The sequence below is a fragment of the Grus americana genome, chromosome 1 (assembly GCF_028858705.1).
Source record: "Grus americana isolate bGruAme1 chromosome 1, bGruAme1.mat, whole genome shotgun sequence".
NCBI classification, from domain to species: Eukaryota; Metazoa; Chordata; class Aves; order Gruiformes; family Gruidae; genus Grus; species Grus americana.
Window position 1 is genome coordinate 28,588,987 of NC_072852.1, and position 23,610 is coordinate 28,612,596.

Here is a 23,610-nt window from a genome sequence, read left to right on the forward strand (position 1 = left end):
CCTTTGGAGGGGAAAAAAAAAAAGCCCTATAGGATAATAAAGACAGACAATTTATTCCCTCCCCACCAAAAAGGCAAAGCAGCTGACTCTCTTTTCTGTAAATAGAGAAATGAATGTTTTACAAAATATTCCTTCTTCCAAATGATTCAGTTTGTATTAGAAGACAGTCAGAAGACGAATCATACAGTGCTGAAGAAGGATTAGAGCACACAAAGAACAAGTGATACAGTCATTCTCTAACTTACTTTGCTTTCAACATGCAGCTCCTGCCAAAGGCTAGCTTTTTGCTCTCACAGTGTATGATCTGTAAACATTTAACCAGCTCTTAGAGAAACATGTGAGACACTTTATCTTGCCTGATTATGAATCCAAACCTCTCAGATCTCAAAAAAAAAAGAAAGGAAAAAGAAAAAAGAAAAAAGAGAAAAAAGAAAAAAAGAAGATAAAAAAATAGACACCATCCTCTTTTTGCTGGTGGACAATGCAAAAAGCACCTGTAGGATGAAAGCAAATGAACTACCACGCATGGCATAGGATCTTTGGGAAAAGCATGCACTGCAGCTTGAATAACCTCCTACAGGTTACAAACGCACAGTTTGTTAAACATCACTGTTACTCGATTATTAATCCCTATTTTAAGATGTATGTGCAAAACTTCCAATTTCTAAGGAGTGCACTTAGTATTTATAAAGCCAAAGACCACCCAATTTAATGCTGACATGGAAACAGTGGTGGGATGCCATTATATGAAGCGAATTATTTACCATTTGAAGCAAATCCTGCTTTTTAAAAATGGGAAGAAAAAAAAAAAAAGCCCAAACTGCAACAGGAGCGCAAGGCAGACTGTAAACGCCATACAACCATAAAGTACAAATCCCCAACGTGAGGAATCGTACAGGCTCACCCCGAGACCTCGGCTCACGGAAGGCGGCCGGACTGGCCACCACAAACCCACACCTCGGAGCCACCGCTTCCGAGTGGGAACTTCCCCGTTGCGCTTGCGGACAGCCCCGCCGCAAGCAACCGCGGGCGCCCGGGCGCTGCTGCCGCCGGCTCCACTCCGCGCTCCTGCCGCGCCCGCGGAGCGGGAAGGGGCGGGAGTGGAGCGGGGGGGAGCAGCGCGCTCGGCTTGCGCGGACGCCGCCAGCCGCCCACCGCGGGGCCGCTGCGGAGAGCAGCCCGGGGAGCGCTGCCCGCCCTGCCCTGCCCGCGGCAGCGACTTCGTGGGCGTCCTCTGGTCCGGGCGCCCTGCGGAGCCCGACCGGGCAGGGGCGAGCCGGTGCCGGCGGCCCCGCACCGCGGCTCACCTGCCCCCGCGGCGCCCGCCCGGCGCGGAGGCTGCCTACCTCGGGGAGGGCAGCGGCGGCCCCCGAGCGCCGCGCTCCCGCGAAGTTCCCGGGCGGGGCACAGCGCAGCGCCCGGGCCGCTCCCCATCCTTTCCCCGCTCCTGGCTCATCCCGCTCCCCGCGTCCCCCGGCTCGCCCCGTCCTCCCCGCGGTTGCCGGTCCTTACCGGAGCGGAGCGGGCTGCGCGCCAGCACCGCCGCCGGAGGGGCGAGCGCTGCACCCCGGCGGGCTGTCTCCGCGGTCCTCGCCCAGGCGAGGCGGGGCGGAGCGGGGCGCAGCGCGGCGCACCTCCGCGACCCCGCGCCGCTCTGCCGGCTCCCTTCCGCCCCGCAGCCCCCTCCGCCCCCGCGGGCTCAGCCTCCCCGGCCGCCGGAGCGCCGGCCCCGGCCCTGCGCTGCCGTCCCTACCTGGGGGCGGCGGGGGCTGCGCGCCCTGGCGGGCAGGGGCCTCCCGCCCGGCACCTGGGCTGCGGGGCGGCTCTGCGCGCCCTTCCCTCCGGCGCCTCCGCCGCGCTGGTGGCGGCTCCCAGCGGTAAATCAGCCGGTCCCCTCGGCTCCCTCCGCCCCTCCGGCGCGGTCCTGACCTGCCTGTGACTCACCACATCGCAGGAGCCCGGGTGCGCGGCGGGGGGGGAAGGAGGGAGGGGGCGCCTCCTTCCCTCCCTCCCTCTCTCCCTCTTCCCCTCCCTCTCTCCCTCTCCCCTCCCTCCGTCCCTGCTTCCCCCCGATCCCTCCCGGCCAGGCTCCCTCAGCCCGGGGGTAGGAGGGATGGCTGTAGCTCCCCAGGCGGCCAAAGCCACGAGGCAACCCGTCGCGGCCGCCCTCGGTGGCCCTTATCCTGCACCCGGGCGTTTCCAGGCCGAGCGGGTACCGGTGGCATGCAGGCACAGCCGCCCTCTGCGCTCTCGGCCGCTGGGCACCCTCAGGTGTCTGCACCTGAGTGATGCTAAAGCCTTACCCTGAGAGGGCAGGACTTGGCACCTCCGGGCTTGTCCCCAGACACCACAGGATGCGTAGGGGCGAACAAGTTCGGCCCATATTGTCCCTGTCACAGTGTCAAAGTGCCAGCTGCACTCTGAAAGTCTGTCCACGCGTAATTCAGAGTAAATGACCTCACTTCATATAGACCCATCAAATAGCTATCTCCCCTCATACGTGCTTCCTGCAGGGTACTAAACGGCATGGGTCGGGGTCTCTCCCTCGCAAGGTTTGTGAGGCAGACGGTGGCTTCGTCTTTCAGTTGGGAAACTGAGGCACCAAGCAATGCCATGTACACTTGTGGAGCTGCTGAGAGACTGTAAGTCTCAACATGGGGGCCTGCACCACAGGACCCATCTTTTTGTGGTAATGAGTTTCAGCAGCTACTGATTTAAACCAGATTTTAAGTGAAAGGCTCCATATTCCAATAGAAGTTATTGGAGACATCTATTTTCCCTTTGCATGCTTCCTTTTTTGGCCCCAACTCTACTCCCCTTAATCATACCATTTAAACCGATGAATGTTTTGCATGAGTAAAGTACGAGGAACTGTAAGAAACGCTGCCCAGTTTCATGATTAACCATGGGAAAAATGTCAGACCTTACATCAAAACATTTTGAAAGGAAAATTAAATAAAGTATTGTATGTATTTGGTTTAGACCTGCAATGTCACTGTGATGTGCATATGGACAAAGCTGTACATCAGGACAAAACGCTTTTAAAAAGCAGTTAGTCAGCCGTCCACTAATCTGCATCAACAGCACTTTCACAATTTGTTTACCTGTTTCCTCTCTCCTATGCGCTTTGCGGTACTAGTGATAAAGACATCTAACCTAGCTATAAACCAATTCTCCTCAAAAACAAATGTGTGATTCAGGCGGTGTGTAACCTTTTATGTGTTTAACTTGTGAAAGTCTTACTCTGCGCTATCTTTTACTGACAACAGACCGCAAAAAAGACAGCCTGTTTCATGAAGAGAAGTGTAGGAAGGCTACAGGTGAGGTTATACTTATTGCCTCCTCATTTCATGTACATTAGCAACACACTAAAAATTACGTCAAGTGAAAATAAAACCAGTTCCTTCTCCCGCTCCCTGAAATTGCTAAAAACTAACCAGCGATGCAGATGCTCTGAGTGATCCGATCGCATTTGTTTGAAGTCACTGGAAATCTGGCCATTCACTTCAATGACCTTTACTGCAATTAATACTCAGCAGCAGTTAGGAAAGGAAGACTGAGAAGCAACACGCACAGTGCCAGCCCCTAGAGGGAAAAGCGCGGTTACGGTCAGATCGTACTACTCACCGGGCTTCAATCAGTGTGCATCCATACAGTTACACCAGATTTGGAAGAATCTTCCTTAACAGTTTCAGAAGAAAGTGATAAAGAAAAAGATTTCAGTCCGGTGTTCATCCTCTTAAGGACAGCCCCATGTGTTATCTGTTCTTAGTCCGCTCCTCAGTTCCCCATGCACCTGCCCAGGCTGAACAGCCAGCACCCGAGCCTGTTATCAGTGGGACAGCCTGTGCTATTCTAAAGCTAACAAATGGATTGTCACTAACATAAAAAGGAGAAACAGATGTTTCCTTTCCATTTTGACCATGCCGATGCCATGTTATTTTAGGTTAGCTGTATGAGACAACTACGCTGCAGCGGGGCTTTGATAATCCTCGGATACTCCCTTCACTGTGCTTGCAATGGTGTGTATGCACCATGAACAGCTTCTCAGAGGCTTGAAACTCCGACCTTCTTATTTATCATCCTGTTTTTCTAACAACTTTTCCTTGCTTCTTTCTCCTGTCCAAAAGGAGCTTGTCCTCTGTGCTCTGTTAAGGCGTCTGGCATAAGTATGACGGTGTGGCACATTTTAGAAAGCTGACGGCACTGGAAAAAACAATTCAAAAGTGTAAAGGAGAGTCTGTCGGGGTGATCTATTCAGCAAAAGAACTGGAACGCACCGGGGAGAGTATTGGCACGTGCTTCCCAGCTATGACGTGTTTCAAGATAGGGAGCTGATGAGCGTATACTATCACTTGTCTGAGGATGCAAACAAACAGAAAAATGCGTTGCAAGGCTGTGTTTAAGTTGAACTTTCAAACATAAAGATGAGGAATGAAAACACAGGACAATTTATGTTTCTATGCACTGGCAGTAGTGCACACACAACACACTAAGGGGCCCAGTTTGGTCCTATGGGTTTGATTGTGACTTGTGCTCAGAACCTAAGAAATTAATGATCATAACTACAGGTAGCAAAATGGAGTCCAAAGATCAAATTCACCTAGGTACTCAACTGCTATTTAATAAGGAGAAGATATTTAAATATCTTTGTGAATCTGGATCTAACCACTTTTTTAAACCTGCATAATCAAAAACGGATTTACTATGCATTTCTGTAGGACCACACTACGCTATGTGGTACCATCAGTGGATTTGCTTGTTGTCCTCTGCTGCAGTCATTCACACCTTTGGGAGCGCATATAAAATGCAAATGTCATTGTGAGACTCCACAGACTTCTGACTTAGCAGGGCTTCCTCATGAATAAATGGTTTCACAAGGAGCAAGACAGTGGAAAGGAATTAATTTAATGCTTAAGAACATGGGAGACAAAGATCTCTAGACCTGAGCTTAGTAGCTGCAGGTATGAGGTACCCTCCTGCCACAGTACCCTGCAATATGGACTGGCAGTAGCACAGTCTGAGCCTCCCTAGAGGGTGATAGACAAAAAAAAGAGCCTTAGATGATTCCACCCTACCCAACTGCCTTGCAGACTAGTGATCCAAAGGTAAAACATCAGTGCAGCAACCAGCTGGGGTAATGTGTAACTGCAATTCCTGCAGACCCTTGTTACTGGAAGGCAGCCTGGCTGCAAATGCCAGGGGCAGCTCAGGGAAGGGGCTGTGCCTGAGGCACAGTTCCCTGTGACTGTTTTGTCCCTTGAAGTCACTCTGACATAATCCATCTTTCACTTTTGTCTTCAATGGATGCAAAAAGCACACGGTGGGCAGGGACAGGCAGCGTTGCCTGGGGGGATCGGGCTCTGGAGAAAGCATGTCTGTGATGGTTGTTCTGCCTCTCTGGAAACCAGGTTAATATCACAATAGCTATTTAGATCTGTAGGCTAATCCAAAGATTTGATCATCACTGCACTTTATGGCTATTTATTATCTAGGCATTTATTAACTAAGCCCGTAGATTCTGCAAGCTAAATAAGTACTTTCTGTTTGTTTGTTAGATGGTCAACAGTGGCACCAGAAGAAATTTCAACCTGTGGCTGAAGGTTGCAGAAGTCCCTTGCAAAGCCAGAAATAGAAGTCCCCAGCTAGAAATCCTAATCTCTAACCACTGAGCTATGCTGGGCAGTTCTCCATTCGTATGGAAACACAGATTATAAATGAAGGTGTTTCCACTCGCTGCACTGTGTATCACAGGTAATTTCTTTTCTCTATTTATTGACTGAGGAAAGGGAAGTCCTTTGTTTAACTTGATAGGGTTTTTCTCCTTATTTGTCTTTCTGGTTGTAAAGGAACACCACAACCGAACAATTCCAAAATCCAAACGGTGTAGGCATCAACTAACCAGATTGCTTGAGAACAGAGGAAAATACGGATGGGGTTAGTGCATCTGAATCTGGATCGCCATGGATCTGTGTCCCTGTTATGCCAGCCCCAGCACCTTGGTGACCACGTGGGAAGCTGGTACATGAAGTTCAGGAATCCAGCAAAAAATTAATCACTCAAAAGAACAAAGATTAGTTTACAGACAGATCAGCTCTTCAAATCCATCTGCTATGCAGTAACATGAGTGCTAGTGCCTGCAAAAGGACTAGGTCAGAGACCGAGGAGGAGGGTGGGCTCGCAGCAGCCGAGATTTACGTTAGCTTAAAGTGAGGAGGCACCTCACCCTCCGGAAAGCAGCAGGGAGGAGGTGGTGTGGATTGCAGCGCTGCTCCCCACCTTAGCCTGCCTCCCTTCCTAACGGCGTTGAAATATGTTAAATCCCCGAATGAGTATCTCTGAACATACAAAACCAAGAAATCATTTCAGGGGTGGAAAGCTGAAGGGTCTTTATGATTTTATGCTCACGTCCCTGAAATGGATACAAGTGCAGTAGCCCTTGGTGCGTTCATGGAGCTCGCACAACAGAAGCAAAGGCTTCCCAGCACACGCTGTGCAGAACTTTTCTAGCATAGCTCATCGTGAGCTGCTTCAGGCAAAGCACGGTGGCAAAGCCCAACCCCGATATCATACACATGCCACTTTGGCACAGTAGATTTGTTTGTATAACTGGAAGTGAACCTGATGATATTCAAAAGTCAGATATTTACAAAGTGAGTACTTTGCTGTGTATTATATTCGTATGTTCACTGGCGTTGCACATTTAGTTGTCTTAAAATGGTCTGATAAGTGTAACTGTTTCTTGACATTCTTTGCAGTAAATTTTAAATGCATTCCCCTTCCCCCCCTTATTTTGACTGCAAACATATTGCATTTGTCTTGTAGTAAGATCACTCTGATTATGATATTTCCAGGATTATTTTTGGACCAACTGCTAGAAAGTTTCCAGAAGTCTCTTTTCCGTCCGATTCTTGTGACTCAGGTACAGCCTTTTTTTTCCTTCAGTTTGCTGTTTGTGTTTACAAAGGTCATAGCAGCCAGATCATTGGAAATAGCAAATCTGCCTATTTAGAAGCACGGGGACAAATCCTGCCTCCAGCTATGCGTGCATCTGGCGAGCAGGGGAAGGGTGTGACTGTACTAACACACGTGAGAGCGTGCGTGAACAAACACAGTCCTGATTCAGCCTACTCTTGCAGGACATAAGCTTCACTAGATAATTGGATGCCTGAAGTTAAGCACATACTTAAGTTTGGTGATGCCGAGTGCCACGGGCATTTGCAGATTTGCAGCCTGGTTTCTGCGGTTGTGCTCATCGTTGTAGGTCACGAGGCAGCTCTGCAGTGTGCCATTTGCACGAGTATTAATGTTGGTGAGCTCCTGCAAGTTGAAAGAGAATCGTCACCTTCACATTTCTCCTTTGTCTGAAAGCATCTCAGAATGCTACTGCCTAAGGTAATGCTGCTGTAAGAACTATCTCAGAGGAGTGAAACTGAGAGATTTGAGGAAAAAAAAGTCCCTTTATTTTCTGCTTGCTTACTTGCATTTATAGCACTTTGCCCGTTGTCAGATCAACTCAAAGATTTTTCCTCAATAGTTTTTTCAACATGTGAGAGAGAGGAACGCACTTTAAAACCAGAAATTAGCATTGTAAAACTTCCATAAAATCCCCGGGAATACAGGAAAAAATAGATCCTGTGTTGATCTATATTTCGTTGGCATAATGTTGACCAGGCGTCAAGTGGAAAGAAAGGAGAGGTGTTACGGAATGTGTTTGTTAATGAAATCAGTTGCATACACAAGTGTTTGCAGACTTGGGAGCCTGCATCTTAGCTCTCCGTAACTACCAAAGTGGAGGTCTTTGGCAAAACCTCAGACTGATGTAGTTTATAGTGGGAATTGGCCTCACATGCTTAGTTTTGGAGAACTGTGTCTAGGTTTCATCATTATCAGCTTTTCACCACCTCTAGGGGCTTATACACAGAATTATTTGTTGCTTTGGAAAACCTGGTCCTTTATGCACATATGAGCATATCAAATTTGTCCTTTACGTGGCCAGGAAGAAGTGCATAGTTCTAAAAACTCGTAGTCGCTTTTTACTTAATGTCATTAAATACGAGCTATTTCCCAGATGTGGTTTAGAATGTGTTGCATTTTATGTACAATACCTATTCTGATACATTTGTAAAGATAAAGAAATGTATTCTGTGACCAAGCCAATTTTTTGTAAGTCAGGCCTGGATTTGGTTCATTATCATTAAAGAATCTGCATTTTTAAGTTAACTTTAGAATAACATTGTTGATTCTGTAATGATGTAAGTATATGGTATTTGCCAAAAGCTGTATTTCATAAGGCTGGTTTAGGATACAGCCCAACTCATAAGAATCTTGATAGGAGATTATTCCTTTCAATAACTTTCATAATTTAATTAGACACATGTGCTGATTATGAATCTAATACTATGGAGAATGAAGTCAACGTTAAAATCCCATTATTTTAAATTAGGCAGGAGCACACCCATAATGTGTAGCCAGGAAATATTTGTGCCCTTAACAATACATCTATACTGATAGCAATATGTTTCTTCACAAAAAAAAAAAAAAAAAAAAAAAAGTAAAAATCAGAATGTCCTTGTACAATTATTAAAATTTTACCATTTGTATTCCTTTGGGAGCTAGTAACACTGCTGCATAAGATCCAGAGAGAAGGCACGTTTAACATACCAGCAAGGACTCAGGTGAGTTTAAAGTTTAACTTTGAGTTTGGGAACATTTTCAAATCAAATGAAACAAGGAGTTTCTAGGTAATACTGAGCCAAACCAAAAGTGATTACTTCAGCATTGTAATTTCATGTTTCACTTTCCTCTATCTGCGGAGAGTTTTTTAACAAAGGCAAAATTCAAAGTTGAAATGTGGGTTTTGTAAGAACACCTTCCTGATTTCAGTCGCTTTCATAGATTTAATTTTATCTCTAAGAAGGAACAAAAGCACCCCACCAAGAACTGGGCAGCAGGAAAGAGGGGACCGGTAGGACAAAACCCATCCAGCTCAGGAGATTTAGCCGTATAATGAGTACATCATAAGTGAGGAACTGGAAGGTGATGTTTTTTCCCAAATTAAATCACGGTACTCACCCTGCCTACCTGCCCAGCCTGCTGCGGAGGGCCAGGGAAGGCTCAGGCGTCGTGTGCTGCTCTTTACCCGGCTCGGTGGTAGCTGTGCGTCTGTGCCAGTCCCTCATAGATATGGTGACTGTGTCTGCCCTCGGTTTGGCAGGGGTGTTTTTAATAGCATGCTCATTATACAGAAATATTTTCATTTGACAGACAATTTAAATGATCCTATAAAAGCTGCAATTACCATCAGGACAAATCCAGCTCTGATTGACTCCCACGTTAGCTCCCAAAGTTTGACTCCCAACTAAGAGACAAGAAAGACTTTACCCTTTCTTTCTTCTTTTTCACATACGCTCTTCCCCCTTATAGCTGTCTGCCATGCTAACGTACTGAAGAACATCTCAAACTCCTACTGTCTTAATCCTCCCCAAAACCCACTGCTGAGAAGTGCTATTAGCTTCATTTTACTGACAAGGGACTGAGGAACAGAGAAAACCACTGTCTTGTCTAAGGTAGGACAGGAAGGAAACCTCTAGAGAAGCAGAGGGAGGAAAGTAGGTCTAATACAGAATTATCTTTCTGAAGGTCCAAAAATCCTAAAGGAAACAGTTTTTTGGATGCCTAAATAGGTCAGGGAGGTAAGCCTCATGTGAAAATAAAATTAAAAAGACAGCTTTGAAACTGGGACCTTGAGTTATGAAGCTAATTCTGAAAATATTCTTTTTGCCAATGTTGTGTTGTTAACCTATACATAAGTCACTTACTTGCTTAGCCGGCTGCTCACATAACTGCTTGTTTGTGAAATCCAGCAATTTTTGTCTGCAACCATTTCTTGAAGAAATCAGAGTTATTTGGATCATCTGCCTTGAGCATCCTGGTCACCAGATGAAGGAGGTCACCTCGGTCACCGTGGTCAAGTCAGCTTGTGAGGTCAGCTTGCCACTTTGAAGCATCCAGATCACTTCAACCTGTCTTCTCAGTCCCCTGGGAAATAGAGGATCAGTTCTCCAAAACTCTCAGAAGTTACACTGAAGGCAATGCGGGAAGATTGTCTATTCATTGGGGGTTTTCAATTTCCCCTGAATGTGCAAGCCTAGACAGATCTTTTACATCTTAAAGTAGTTTTTAATGCTTTTCTCAGAGCTAAAATGTATTGCAAACATTTTGCTGGTATGCGCTAGTGCTCCTTAATGACAATAATGATGTAATAAGTGTTAACATTATCTTAGAAGGCTGCGATGTGTCTCATTGCTCACATCCTATTGGCATTAATCAGGGAAGAGGCCTAATCTCAATCCAAACATGTCAGGGTAGTGGCTGGGGTGGAGGTGTGGCTGGAGATGAAAAGGAAAGGCTGCTCCTTTCTAGGAAGGAAAGGAAGGTCTCCAGCCCCATCACCCTGCTCTGGGGTGGCCTCTGTGTTAGGGGTGGGTTCGCCTCTGCTCCTAGCCTCTCCCCTACCCTGGGCAAGACCCATCTCACTTCATGTACCTTTTGAGATGCCCAAGGTAGGATCTTGTCAGTCTCCTTTTGTAGTAAACAGCAGCACAGAGGAAAACGTCTGAGAATGTAATTCAGCTCATCTAAAATACGAATTGTTTTGTTTTTCTTCATATACTACATTCAAAATGCAGGACATCTAATGCTTCCTATCTGGGTCTCAGTTATAGACGGGTAGTCAGACAAGAAGAGCCTGGCTTTTTTGCCTGGGCTGCTATGAAGGAAGCACCTAGGCAAATGCAAGAGATAGAAGTTTCAAAACCAATTAATTTAGATCAAGTCTCAATGGAAATATTCCTGCTAAGTTTTGCTATCTGCAGTGTTGTCCAAGAGATTTTGAAGCAAGTCATTTTGGTTTCGAGGGAGAAAGCAGACAAAATCCACAGATAAAAACATAAAATCCCAACACTTACACAGCTCCTAAATTTCTCCTAAATTTCTTGGCTCAAGACTGCTGATGTTTTTTCTCATTATGAAAGGAAACATTAGACCTCACTGTAGAGTTCTCTCTTTTTTTTTTAAGCTTAAAGATGCAGCAAAGTATACAGGGATAATTTTATTAGTTATGATAATTAACAGTTTCATTAAAGTTTCATTAAAGGTATGGCTAATGAGAAACCCTTGGACTACTGATCTACTTCCACCACCATAGTTTTGGAGATAGTTCTTAAATGGACATCAAGAGACAGCAGAGATTTTGGCTCATGGACCACCTTGTTTTTCTTCTGCTGTTCATATCCTGGCAGTTCCAGTAGTCTGATCAACATTCACTTTACGTGGAGCAGGTTGCCATTTTTAAATTTGAAAGTTTCCAGTGAGGGATTTCCTAATCAAACCTTGATGTTTTTTTACCAGCTTGCGTGTAAACCTCACATGTCTCTTTCCTGGATGGGAAGCAGCCTCCGTGCCTTTTGCAGGGATTCAGAGCTGGTTCTGCCTATCCTAATACCCTGCCTGGTCTGAGAGCTGAGTGCCAGTGCTCCAAATACCTACGGATGGGTTTGAAAGGCTACAGAGATCTTGCTCAGATGGAACCTGCAATTTAGAGACAGGCCAGGTGTGAGCATCTGGAGGTAGGTCTGAAAGCTGTGTCTTAACCAGGTTGGAACCTGAGCTGCTGGAGAGGGGAGATGTTCACAGAGAAGCTGAAAGGCTGACTCGGACACAGGGGTGAAGTGTGTCTTGCAGATGCTGAAACTCATTTTAGATGTCTGCATGTTTCCTGAACTGGCTGACGGTATCAATTACACCTCTGCGCAGTGTGGCCTGAGCACCCAGCTCACACATGGGCACCCACAAGTAGGCACCTCCCAGTGGGTGCCTTCATCACTGAGCTTAGTCTGGAATGGCAAAAGAACTGGGACCATGGCTGAGATGTTACATGTGGGCAAGATTACCCCAGGAGAGAGACCAGAGAAGGGGATTAAGAGGCAGGGCCATGTGGAGGGCTGGAGAAGGAGAGGGGAAGATCACACTGAGGAGCGGTCAGGAGAGGAGGAAGAGGTACAATCACAGATGTGAGTTTTCGAGAAGAGGACCGTAGCTGCCATGGACCTTAACTGGTTGTTTCAGAAGGAGGTGACAGGTTGAGTTAGCCAAATGTGCAGCTCTTGCTGTGAGAGGTGGCTAGGAAATCCCAGCGCTGGCTCTGCTGAGAACAACTCCGTTTGTGTAGTCATGGCCCCACGTCCCTGGTGTTTATTGAAGGGCTTGCCAGAATAAGGGAGGAAAGCTCACGCTGGATGTAGAAAAGATTGGAACTGATATACTGTATTTAAATAAGATTACTTTAATTAATCAGTCTCCTGGGAATCTGACAGATCCTGACGGATGCGATCTACCCAGTCACATTAATCTTCTCAACATGATGGCAACTCTGCGTGGGCCACCCGGCTCCGCCTCGGCACGGAGCCAGCAGCCGGGGCACTGGCCGTAACTCCAGCCCTCGGGACGGAGCAAAACAGCCTGCGAGCAGCCTGCAGTGGGTGCGAAGGCAACGGCAGCCAGGGAATTCAAATAAAACCACTCGTTAAGTTCTGCATGACCTTTTCCTTCATTTGCAATGGGGGTGTTGTGTTTCCTGGGGAAGACTAGAATAGGACAAGGGTATTTCTCCCTTTAGTTATTCTTAGTAGTTCTGCATTTTTAGTGTTTTTAAAAATATAATGCAGATATATTTTCATGAACATAGGGACATATTTTGTATTCCACATTCTAAATAAGGACCTTTTTATTAAAGAGATCTGATATAAGCAAACATAGGCCTAGCATTCAATGTTTTTGCTAAATAACAAAGTCAAGGCTTTCTAAATAAAACTGAAATAGCGAGAAATTGCCATTATTTTTTTGTTTTACTTTTACTACTGTAAATGAAAGGAGGTTTTGAAGACTGGCTGATTTCAGGGTGTGATGTTCTGATTTCTGTGCAGGATATGATCACATCTGAATTCAGCATCCTTCACAAGCCTCTGTGTGCACCCCAGCACTGACACCCAGGAACGTGACAGGTGCCTTGCAAGAAGCCAGCCCCTCAACTTTACACAAGAGTTTCTGCCTTTGCTTTGGAAAATAATTTTTCACTGTCAGGTTTTGGAAATGAAGGAGATGTCTCAAATACTTTCCTGAATTTTTCAAAACTGAGGTGATAAATATCACAATGACATGTAGATACGTTAAAAGAAAATTGATGTTTCAGGGTGTGATACTAAGAAAACTATGACACTGCCACCTCGTGGATTCTGAGATAATATCTAGATCATATTTAGCATCATTATTTATATAGTGGCATAAAGGTGTGTCACACTTCATGGCCAAATAATAGCTCATTCCTTACCCACAGAATTTTGAAATATCAAATCCATATTTTTTTAAATATTTAAGCTTCTAATGATATAGACGAGCGTATTACTGTGATTTATGTAAGCAACTCCATAAGTTAAGTTCCTAACACTTCCTTTCCGTTTGAAAGGTAGGAGGCACGTTCTCAAATAAGTAACGCTTTAAAAAGCAACAGTGGTCTGAACTTGCCAATTAGTTCCTCTATAGCATCCACAAAAGCTAATGCTGCATTGAGATGTAGTGATTCTTGCAAATTGTGTCTGGGATTTAATTCTTCTAAAATTGTTGAAGGGTGCTACTTCTTCATGTGTAATTGTTCATTGTAATATAAACTGAATTTCATAATTCACCTCTGAGAAAGTTTGGGGTATGTGCACCTGAGAAATCCTTTCACCTGTGGTCTTCTGGTATACAAATATCATGGACTGGGAAGTGCTCTATTCTATTGGATCCAACGAATCAAGAAAAAGTGAAAAAAGCAGAAGAATCTCTCTTTTCCTGAAGGATCTGAACCGTTTCTTCAACACATCATCAGTTACTGCCCAATGAATCAAAGCATGAGAAAAAAACCCAACCATATTATGGCAACTTCAGTGCTGCCCTTGCTTTTTGAGTGTACCATGAACAGCACCAGGGTGCCCAAATCCCATATGTGTGGGACCCTATATCTGAAACAGAGCTTCTTGTAAAACATGGCTGCAGCTTGGCGTGCAGCATGAATCCCTTCTGAGACCAAACTATTGGCAGCTGTAATAAACCAGTGATATCAATATTTGTATCAAAACAGCTCTTCCCTTTAGGGGAATGAAAAATAGCACTTCTGCATATTTAAAATCAGCTATGAAGACATTTGTGAAAGAAGAGCTGTTGTGCTGTACAAAGACGAAGCAGAAGCGAGGGGAAGGGCCTTAAACCCCTTAAATAAACAATGCCTGAAAACTGCTTTAGTAGAAAACTGGGAAAACAGACACCATCACTGAAATAAACTCTATTATGGTTCATATTTAAGGCTAGACAGTGATTCATACTGTTTCACTAGACTCAGCATGCTGCAAAAAGCACTTGAAATAATTAACGCTTAGAATTAAACTACTTAGATTTCACATCTTCAAACATTTAACTTTCTATAATTCCCTCTGCAGCTGTGATTTATTTGCATTTATTATTTTCTTTATTTACCAGTTCTCAGTTGCTTTTTAAGTTGTTCATACTTCCTTCTTCTGTAAGTCTGAACACTGGCTTATTGTTTTGGTTTTAGCTCTTGCATCTTACTCATACTCACACTTCTGCTGGCTAGTTAAAAAAATGCATTGCATCAAATATGGTCCTCAAATTGCTGAAAGGAGTTTTCTGTTTATTTATTTTAATCATTGCTTTCGCCTTACTTGTTATTCATAACATGCTTACTCATTACTGCAGTTTGATTGTTTAATATTGGCAAGAGTATCGCTAAATATATTTTTCCTATTTCTCTCACAAAAAAATACTCATTTTGTTTTGATAAGGTTTAAGAAAGAACACATGTGAAGAGGAAGTCTCATTATATCCAAAAGCTTGTATCAAGAAATATAGATCAGAGTCTTCAATATGACAAAGTCAGTGAATTTGTGGAGACAAAGGCCTGATAGATAACTTGAGAAGAATGGACCTGGGAAATATTAGAAAATTCACCAGCTTTGACAAAATGCACTTTGAAGGCATGGTTACACTGGGAAACTTCAGAAAGTATTTATAGCCGTAGGAAGGAAGGAGAGATCCAGGGAGAGACACCAACTACATAAGTATATAAAATTGCTATACTGGATCAGGACAAAAGTCCAAAAAACCCACCAAACTTCTGGCAGTCACCCACAGCATCTATTTGGGGAAGAAGCACAAGAACAAGGCAAGCATAAGGGACATTTCCCCCAGTTTTTCTGCCCAGTTTCCAACAGTCTGTGGCTTCCAACAGTCAGGAGGACTTCCTGAGCCAGCTGCTGATTCCTCAGGTTTTTGTTTAACTGTTCTTGACGGACATTTCTTCCATCCATTTCTCCTATCACGTTTTGTACTCGTATATACTTCTGGCCTTCAGTGTCCTCTGCCGATGAGTTCAACCGTTTACCTAGATTCTGTGTGGAAAAAGCCCCCAACGCTAACCCCTCTGCCTTGCAATTTCATTCGATCTCTTCTGATTCCTATATTTTTAGAAATAACTTTTCCTGAATAGTTTTTGCTTACATTTTTCTTTTCTCTGTGATGCTTTCATTTCTTTGTACATCTTAATTTTTCTCCTTGCCATCTCTTTCCCAGGCTGGCAAATCCTAATCAATTTAATCTCTTTTTTGAACACCATCCTTGCCACTGTATTCAAAACCTTTTCTAGTTCTACTGTGTTTTAATGACTATCCCAGAAGCTGATGAAAATGAATCTTTTCAGAACCAATCAACTTAATAATAATATAACATTTCAGATTTTGAGAATATACAGGTTTCTTTTACAGTACGTTTTCACTCAAAGTTAGTCTGAGAGTTCATCACTCAGGTCTCAGAAGCCAAATTAATGCAAGCTGGGTGTGAACTGCACACCCACATGTGCACAGTTGCTTCTTCATTGTTTTTACAATTTGTTGCATGTATCTGGCTGCGTAATTCCTACTCCTCGTGCTTTCTCAGTCAATTTGGGGAGAATCTGTTTATCCCTCGAGGGAAATTATGGGAAAGTACTGGCAGACTATCAGCTTTCGACTGAGTTAGTCAGCATCCTCACTGCAAAATACCCGGTTAACAAAAAATACGGGTCTAACTGTAGTCTGCAGTGGGATAATTTACTTGATCTCAAGGTACTTCCAAAAGAGGGTAAAATTTTTTAGTTTTGTGTGGAGGTGAACTTTAGGGTTAAAATTTGAATAAGAGCTTTTGTTTATACTGCTGTGTCTTTGCAGGCTATTCTGGTGAAGACTTTTACTAACCTTTTGAAAATGCTGCTGTTGTTATCCTTCCTGTGCTTGGCATGTGTTGAAATAGTTATAGTGAAAAGATTGCCCAGAGCACACTTGGACTGACACCTGGAGCAAAGACAAAAGGTGCTGGTCAACACCTCTGAACAGAGCAAAGGGCTTGGAAGAAACCAAGTGCTTGGATCTGCCTCTTGTTGATACCCACCAGAGCTGTTAAGCTGACATGGCCCCCCAGATTTTGTTGATGAGCTGCTTTTCACAGAGCTCATCACCTCAGAATTTAAAACAGAAAGCTCAAGCTCCTGTAATTGCTGAAAATGAGATTCACCACAACTAATCTTGAGAGTGCAAAAGCCTGGTATGTAATGTAAACTAGTCGAATCCTGTCTATAGTCAATGAAAAGGCGTGGATCCATCTGGAGAGCAACCATTCTGCCTTCTTTAGACTGCACTAATGCCCTAACTGTACAGCTGACTTCTTAGAAAGGTAGTGCTGATGCTAGGTGATTCCCATCCTGAGAGCCATCATGGACTAATACCTAAGTGGAAAACAAGCTTACTTGTAAAGGGACAGGGCTACAGCAAGTGAGAAGCCTAAGGGGAAGCTTGAGACTTAACCTAGCCGGTCACATTATTCTCCTCGAGGGAGCTGGAGTCAGCTCGTAACTGCACTCCTCACTTGAAGCGTAAAGTCTAGGAGTGAAAGGATGGTCATAACTCAAAGTCTTAAAGAAGGTACAACCCAGAAAGGTATAAATTAAAAAGATAAGTCAGCAATGTTTCTCGGAGAGCAAATATCAGACATCATACATAGCTGTCTTGCAGCTTCAGCTTTCCTTTGGCATTTTTCAGAACTGGTACATATTTACTTTCCAGCAGCTCTGTGCGTGGACATGCGGACATCTGCTCTGGCGTGGCTGAGTTCAGAGGCAGGATGAAGTGAGGTGCCACCAGCAGCATGCACAGAAGGCTCCAGCTCTTCGCCTTCATTACCTTCCCCCAGGGGCACGCACACCTTACCTCTCAACGAGCAGGTTCGATCCAGGGCGCGTAGAGGCTGGGTGGCTGTGCTGCAAGGCAAGGCTTCCCGAGAAAGAAAGCAGCCTTTGTGAGGCTAGCTTCTCCTTAGGGCAGTGGCTCGTGTTCCAAGGCTGACTCCCGGCACTGCAGGATAGAAACAGATTGGTTAACGCAAGGCTTCACATAAACTGAAGAAACTATCGTCATACTTCACAGAGTGGAAAGATACTGTAAAAGTCTGTCTGGAGGCAAGATGACACCATAAATTTCAGAAAGAACCTTACAGGGCAAAAATACAGAAAGAAACAAAGAAAATAAATAAAACACTGTGGGCAAAAGTGAAAGCCAAACCAAACTGTAATAACAGCAAAAATATTTTGAATCTTACAACTGTAATTAACTATTTGAAGAGACACAATATTTTTGATAAAAGCAGTGAGGGCTTATATGATTAGACAACCATAAAACTAGTTTGTTGCAGAGTTTGATAACATTTTTTTTCCTGATAAAGAACTGAGCTTTAAAGAGTATTTTGGAGAACCCTGGAGCTGGAAATCATTCTGGAAGGGTGTTAGAAAGAGATTTCATCATCTTGCTTCATGGAAGTCAGCTTCATGGTTTTTGTTATATTTTGCAATACTTCATTTTAGAGAGGAAATTTTGTAAATTTGAATAAGCAGAATCTTTTTAAAAAATGAGTTTTGAAAAATGATTTAGCAATTTTTTTTATTTACCTTTTCATATAGCAATAACTGTTTTCTGGAGGAAAAATATACTATCTCCCCAATAAACTTCCTTGATTTCCTAAAAAGAGTATTGTTTTTTGCAAGGATGATGCAAATATTATAAGGATGGATACCCTGAGCTGCTGATTTTTTAATTAACCTAAATATTAGTTCATTTTTTCTTACTTGAAATAAACATTACAGTTTAAGAACAGGAGTGTTTACTGTCATCTCAAGTCTGATCTTGCCATTTTGATGTTCTGTTTTAGAAAGAAGTTCCAGGCAATAATTATGCATTTATAACTGACACCTTCCATGATACAGTCTAACTTGTGCTCCAGAAAACACAGGAAAACACACGCAGCATAAAATTATGCGGTATGGGTCGTAACTGGTCTATAACCTACAATGCCGAGGGACAGAACTACCTGCAGGTCTTCTCTTTCAAGGCATCTGCATGAAGGGCCACCATTATACTCACCACTGAATCCAATCTTTTCTTGATCAGAGGAAAGACATCCCAGTTTAAAAATAACCTTTTTTTTTTCCGGAGTTCCTCTGAAACAGCACCAAGACACCTGTACACAGGCATTCCACAGAAAGGTTCACAGAGGGTGTTGTAAGACACAGCTTGGGACTAGAGGGATTGTCATCAGCACATTTACATGCCAGTGTCTCTTTATTTGAAATTACCTTTATGCTTACTATAAATATATAAATATATATATATTTATACACACTTCTTTTTTTTCCTGATGAAGGGAATGGTATTCAGTAGATGGCTGCTTAAGTAATCCAGCTTTGCTTCAATGTGAAGACTAGAGAACCTCTTATGTTACAGAGGTACATAATCTAACCCTGCCATTATTATTTGCTGGCTTTCTGTGTAGCTAAAGTTCTGATTATGTTTCAGCCGTAAAGATGCAATTAAGTTCATGGATAAGACTTTGTCTGCTACTGGCTATCCTGTCTTGCTTTTCACAGGAGCATTGCTCTTGTTACTTTAAGAAATAAAAGAGATGAACGCATATTATTTCAGGCAGTCATAGCATAAGAAGTTTAGAGATTTGAGTTATTTATAGTCTTGAAACAGGGAGAGGTTGTTTAAAATTTTACTCCCTGAAGCAATGTCACTGTAAGTCTGAATTCTTCTTTCTTTCTGAAGAACATAATTACATTCTCCCTAATGCTGTTGCACCAATGAACTGCGATGCTCTGACAGAGGAACTACTTCTCAGAGCAAAAGGATGGCCCCTCTGGAGCTGCTCAAGGGAGACGTGAGAAGGTACAAGGTGTGACAGTGTTTCTGCGGTCTGAACATGTTCACTTGAAACTGGGATAAGACTCTTGAAATGGTTTCAGAAGACAGAAGTTGATGGATGGTTATACCCAGGACTGAATATCTTCTTCATGTTTTACACAACACAACTTAATGATCGGTGTTCTTCTCGGCAATAAGGAACCGCCCTTCTGGTAATAAGCTTCATTATGAACTGTAAAATTGCCAGGAGCCTTAAGTATTTTGACCTGTTATAGTCCATGCCTCCTTAGCCCTGTTGTTGTCAGTTCTCAGCATAACTAAGCTAAAATGAGCTTGGAAACATCTCAGGACTGGAAACACTCACAATGAGTATAGTGGAGATGTATCCTGTGATTATAGCATCCCTGTGACATTCAGAATTCAAATCTTCTCCTTTCTCAGGATGTTTTTTTTTAGCTGGATCACATGCATATCTAAGGAATTTTAGGAGGACAGTGCAGTTTGGTTTTGTACTGTGACGGTAAAAATTTCTGTGTCATACCCATCACAACATGATCTTCTGTTCTTGCTGGTATAGCTCTGCTTTGGATAATTCTCAAGAAAAAGGGTAAGACAATAATATATTTTATCATCAGAAGGAGACAGATTGCAGAGAATCTTCCAGAGACTCCTGGCACAGGAGCTGGCAGAGCTCTAGCCAGTACTGTACGGCCACTTTCCAGATTGTCCCATCGCTGGCTGCCAGGCTTCTTGCCTGCTCCTCTGAACTTCTGCAATGCACTCAAGGCTGAGTTACAAGCCACGCGTGTTCACTGCCTCCTTACTTTCTGGGAGTAGGGAATGGAGGGTGGAGATGGTGGGGCCATTGCACCTGCTCTTCAGAGGCGGCCAGCACACCTTGTTCAGGGTGTTGCACACCACCGGTGCATCTCTGTGCATAAGGAAGGCAAAAGTGAGTTGACTACCTTCTTTGAGATGATTTGACTTTTCTACTATAATCTCTACCTACTATACACATGAATGGCAGTATTATTTTTTTTTTTGTAGGATGTGTATTGTATCCAAGAGGCATTAGCTTCATTTCAAACAGAAATGAAACCGCAAATTGTACTGCGAGAGAACTTGCTATTTATGTGCTAAAACCACCACAAATGTGCTGAAAAGAAACCAAATGGAAGAGTGCAGATATTCAACACTATGTAGGAAAACTATAGAGTACTTAGAATTTACATTCTGAAGCTGGGAGTCGGCTTGAACATGCATAAGACAATACCATAACATATTCCTGTTGATTCCAATCAAGACAATTTCTTCTGCCTATCCATAGTCTATTTTAAAATGTATGTTTATTTTTTCTCTACTACCAGCTTCATTCAAATGTAAATCTATTTACTTTAGCAGAGTTCTGATATTTATCTCATTTCCTCAGTGTATTTTCCAGCCTTATGCGTGACTTTTCTCTTCTGAAAAACCTAAGGAAGAAAAACCCACCAAGATTTATTGTATGCAAACTGAAGCTCAGCACCTGCAAATTGTTGGAGGCTGAGGAAGTGTTACTGGGTGCTGACCCTGTTTCAACACCCTTTCATAGGCTTCTGAGGTTAGCTTGTTGTCAGAGAGCGTACTGGGCTGGGTGGACCTATCCGTCTGACGTTGTACAGCCTTTATTATATTCTTCTGATTGCTACTTCAACTGTAAAATTATTTGAATCCTCTCTTAAGGAAGCTAATCTAATTAAGCTATTTTTTAGAGTTTGAAAATACTAACATGAACCCCATTAATAATTATGGGTTTTTTCCCTAATAAAAGACCAATGACCAAAATAGAAAAGACCCCACCAAACTCCCTTCCTCCTTACTCTGCAATGATATATGGCTAAACACAAGAAAGAGAAATGGTCAGTCTTCTTACATGTGACAAGAGAGTTCCTACTGGATTTATCACAGCAATACTCCTTTGATGAGCCAGAAATCATGGAGGCATCCCAGGGAAGAAATTTTGTTTCTAGAGAGAATGGTTAAGGTCACTGGGAAAACAAAGAAGAGAGCTTGTATTCATGCTGCTGCTACTAGAGCCTCGGATTAACATTTGAGGCTTTAATTTGAGCAGTGTCAAATACCATAGTGCTTAGAAGCAGAAGTACAAATATTTGAACTTAGAATTAAGGCTTTTATTCTTTTACCAAAGCGTATGTGCTTGTACATTTTTAAATATAGAATCACATGTGAGATAAACCCAGCAGCCTAGGATGCTAAAAGATAGGAAGTTACCACGTCCAGGGTACTACCCTGTGGGCTCGAAGCCTGGAAACCTTGGCTAAGTTAGAAGCTGCTGTTCCCCCATCTCATTTCTCATGACCAGTCTGGAGAGCTTTTTTTTTTTTTTTTTAATTGTTTCGCAGCTTCACAGTCTGCGGTCTCACCTGAGAGGAGGGGGATCCCACTGCCTGGTGGGATGGGATTCCAGATCTCTGATTTCCAAGGTGTCTCTGGCTGTTCTCTCTCTTTTGCCTTTGCTCCTGTTCTGCATTGCATTGGTATTTAGCATTGTAAGAGCAGCAATCAGAGCTTTCACATAGGCTGTAGGAGGGCAGCCTCTGCCTCTTCTGAATATTTTATGCATACAATCAGAAGCATCCTCAGCTGGGAAAAACTGAGAGCACCTTTATTTAGATGACCCAGCAGTCCAGTTGATAGAGTTGGAAAGTCAGAGGTGGCCACTGCTGGGGAGGATACTGGTGAAATTGGACCACTGATCTGGCTGCATATAGCTTTCTTGCAGTTTTATTTCAGTGGACAGGAAAGCACCTCTGCCATCCCAAGTAGGTGTAAATATTTAATCACAACATTAATTGGGACACCAGCATCTTAATCACAGCATGGTTTCTATGGGATTAAATCCATTCCTAGTTGTCGAGTCAGTTCTCAAAGGATGGGCAAAGACCACAATACTGAGGTGCTAGGTATGGAGCAGTGCTACTAGGATTTAAAATGTAGGTGGTTCTGGTATACTCATCTGCAGAAATGTAGAAAGGCAGGAGTTTTGTGTGTGTGTATCTCTGATGTTAAATGGAGGTTTGAAGTCCGTGAATTTGGGACTTCAGGAGTCAATCAGGAAACTCAGTCCCTGCTGTGAACATTGGCGGCGAAGAGCTTTCCCACACAGCAGAAGTCAGATTAAGCACCCAGTTCCGTGAACTGTGTGCACGCCCGTTTCACATAATGCAAAGCGTCCTCGCAATTGTACCTGTTCAGTTGTGGGCACCAAATGATAAAGAATAGCTGTCTAACAGCCTGCTTGGCCTTTAGCTGTTTTTGTAAGCCCACAAGGCAAATTTGGCCAGCACACTGGGAGAGCAGCAACACCCAAGTAAACAGCCTGATTCAGAGTTTCTTTCCTTTGGCTAAACGAAATGTGCATAGGAGGGACTCAGCAACCCCCAGTTTGGAAAGTACAGGATTCACAAACAGCAGAAATACACTGCGCTGGTGAGGAAGGCTTTTTTTTTTCTTTTTTTGCTTTTTTTTTTCTGTTTTTCATCCAAGATATAACGATCTTTCCTAAAGCATGTTTGTTCACCCTTTCTGGGCTGGCAGCGCTGGCACTCCTGGTTTCCAAAGCTGTTCCAAGGAATAGCTCTCTCATCGCCTGGATGGCTGTGGCCTCTCCCAAACCCCACGGATAATCCAGGGTACGCAGCACAACAAGGTCTCCCGGGGAACACAGTGCAACATCCTGCAAACTGCCCCCGTCGCCACCGGCCGGGGCTGAGGTTACTTCTGCAGAGCAATAGGCTGAGCCGTATTTCACTGTCAGCGTGGTGACAAATGGTGGCCTGCCGAGACTCTGAGATGTATGTAACTTGGCTGGCAATCAATGGCAAGGGTCACGAGTTGTCGTCTTACATCTTAAAGCTCAATGAGAGGGTTTTGTGTCGTATTAGTCTCTGTGTATTAAGTTTCAGCAAAGAGGGGGCAGGGGAGGAGGAAAGAGATTTTTATCTGGAGTTAGGTGATGTTAAATGTTCTGAATAATTAGATAAGATTGTGTGTGTCAAACTCCGTAAAGAACAGATCATGTTTTCTGATAAAGTGTCTCTGATTCCCTCTGCCTCCCTAACCTCCTGTACATACATGCATGCATGCACACACACACACACTTTTTAAGTGCCTTCAGGGCTCATTAAATAAGCCAGGCTGATATCTCTAGAAAATGTCATTCTTTCTCAATGGGGCAATGAATCCATGCTCTGCACATTTTTGGAAGTCT

At 43.7% G+C, this 23,610-nt stretch overlaps 1 protein-coding gene across 10 annotated transcripts in view; it reads right to left on the minus strand.

Annotated features, from left to right (window-relative positions):
- Nucleotides 1-23,610, minus strand: part of MET (MET proto-oncogene, receptor tyrosine kinase) — a 137,871-nt gene that overhangs the window by 89,887 nt on the left and 24,374 nt on the right. Inside the window, exons 5-9 of one of the 10 annotated variants that reach the window (XM_054819011.1) lie at nt 17,355-17,498; nt 16,347-16,442; nt 9,822-10,041; nt 7,187-7,320; nt 3,628-3,681 (exon numbers count right to left, since the gene is read on the minus strand). The gene's annotated coding sequence lies outside the window, so the exon portion shown is untranslated. Of the gene's footprint in view, nt 1-1,346; nt 1,364-1,512; nt 1,727-1,753; nt 1,880-3,627; nt 3,682-7,186; nt 7,582-9,075; nt 9,237-9,821; nt 10,042-16,346; nt 16,443-17,354; nt 17,499-23,610 lie in introns of those variants that run through there. The other 9 variants (XM_054819021.1, XM_054819002.1, XM_054819031.1 and 6 more) reach the window with 9 other exon arrangements.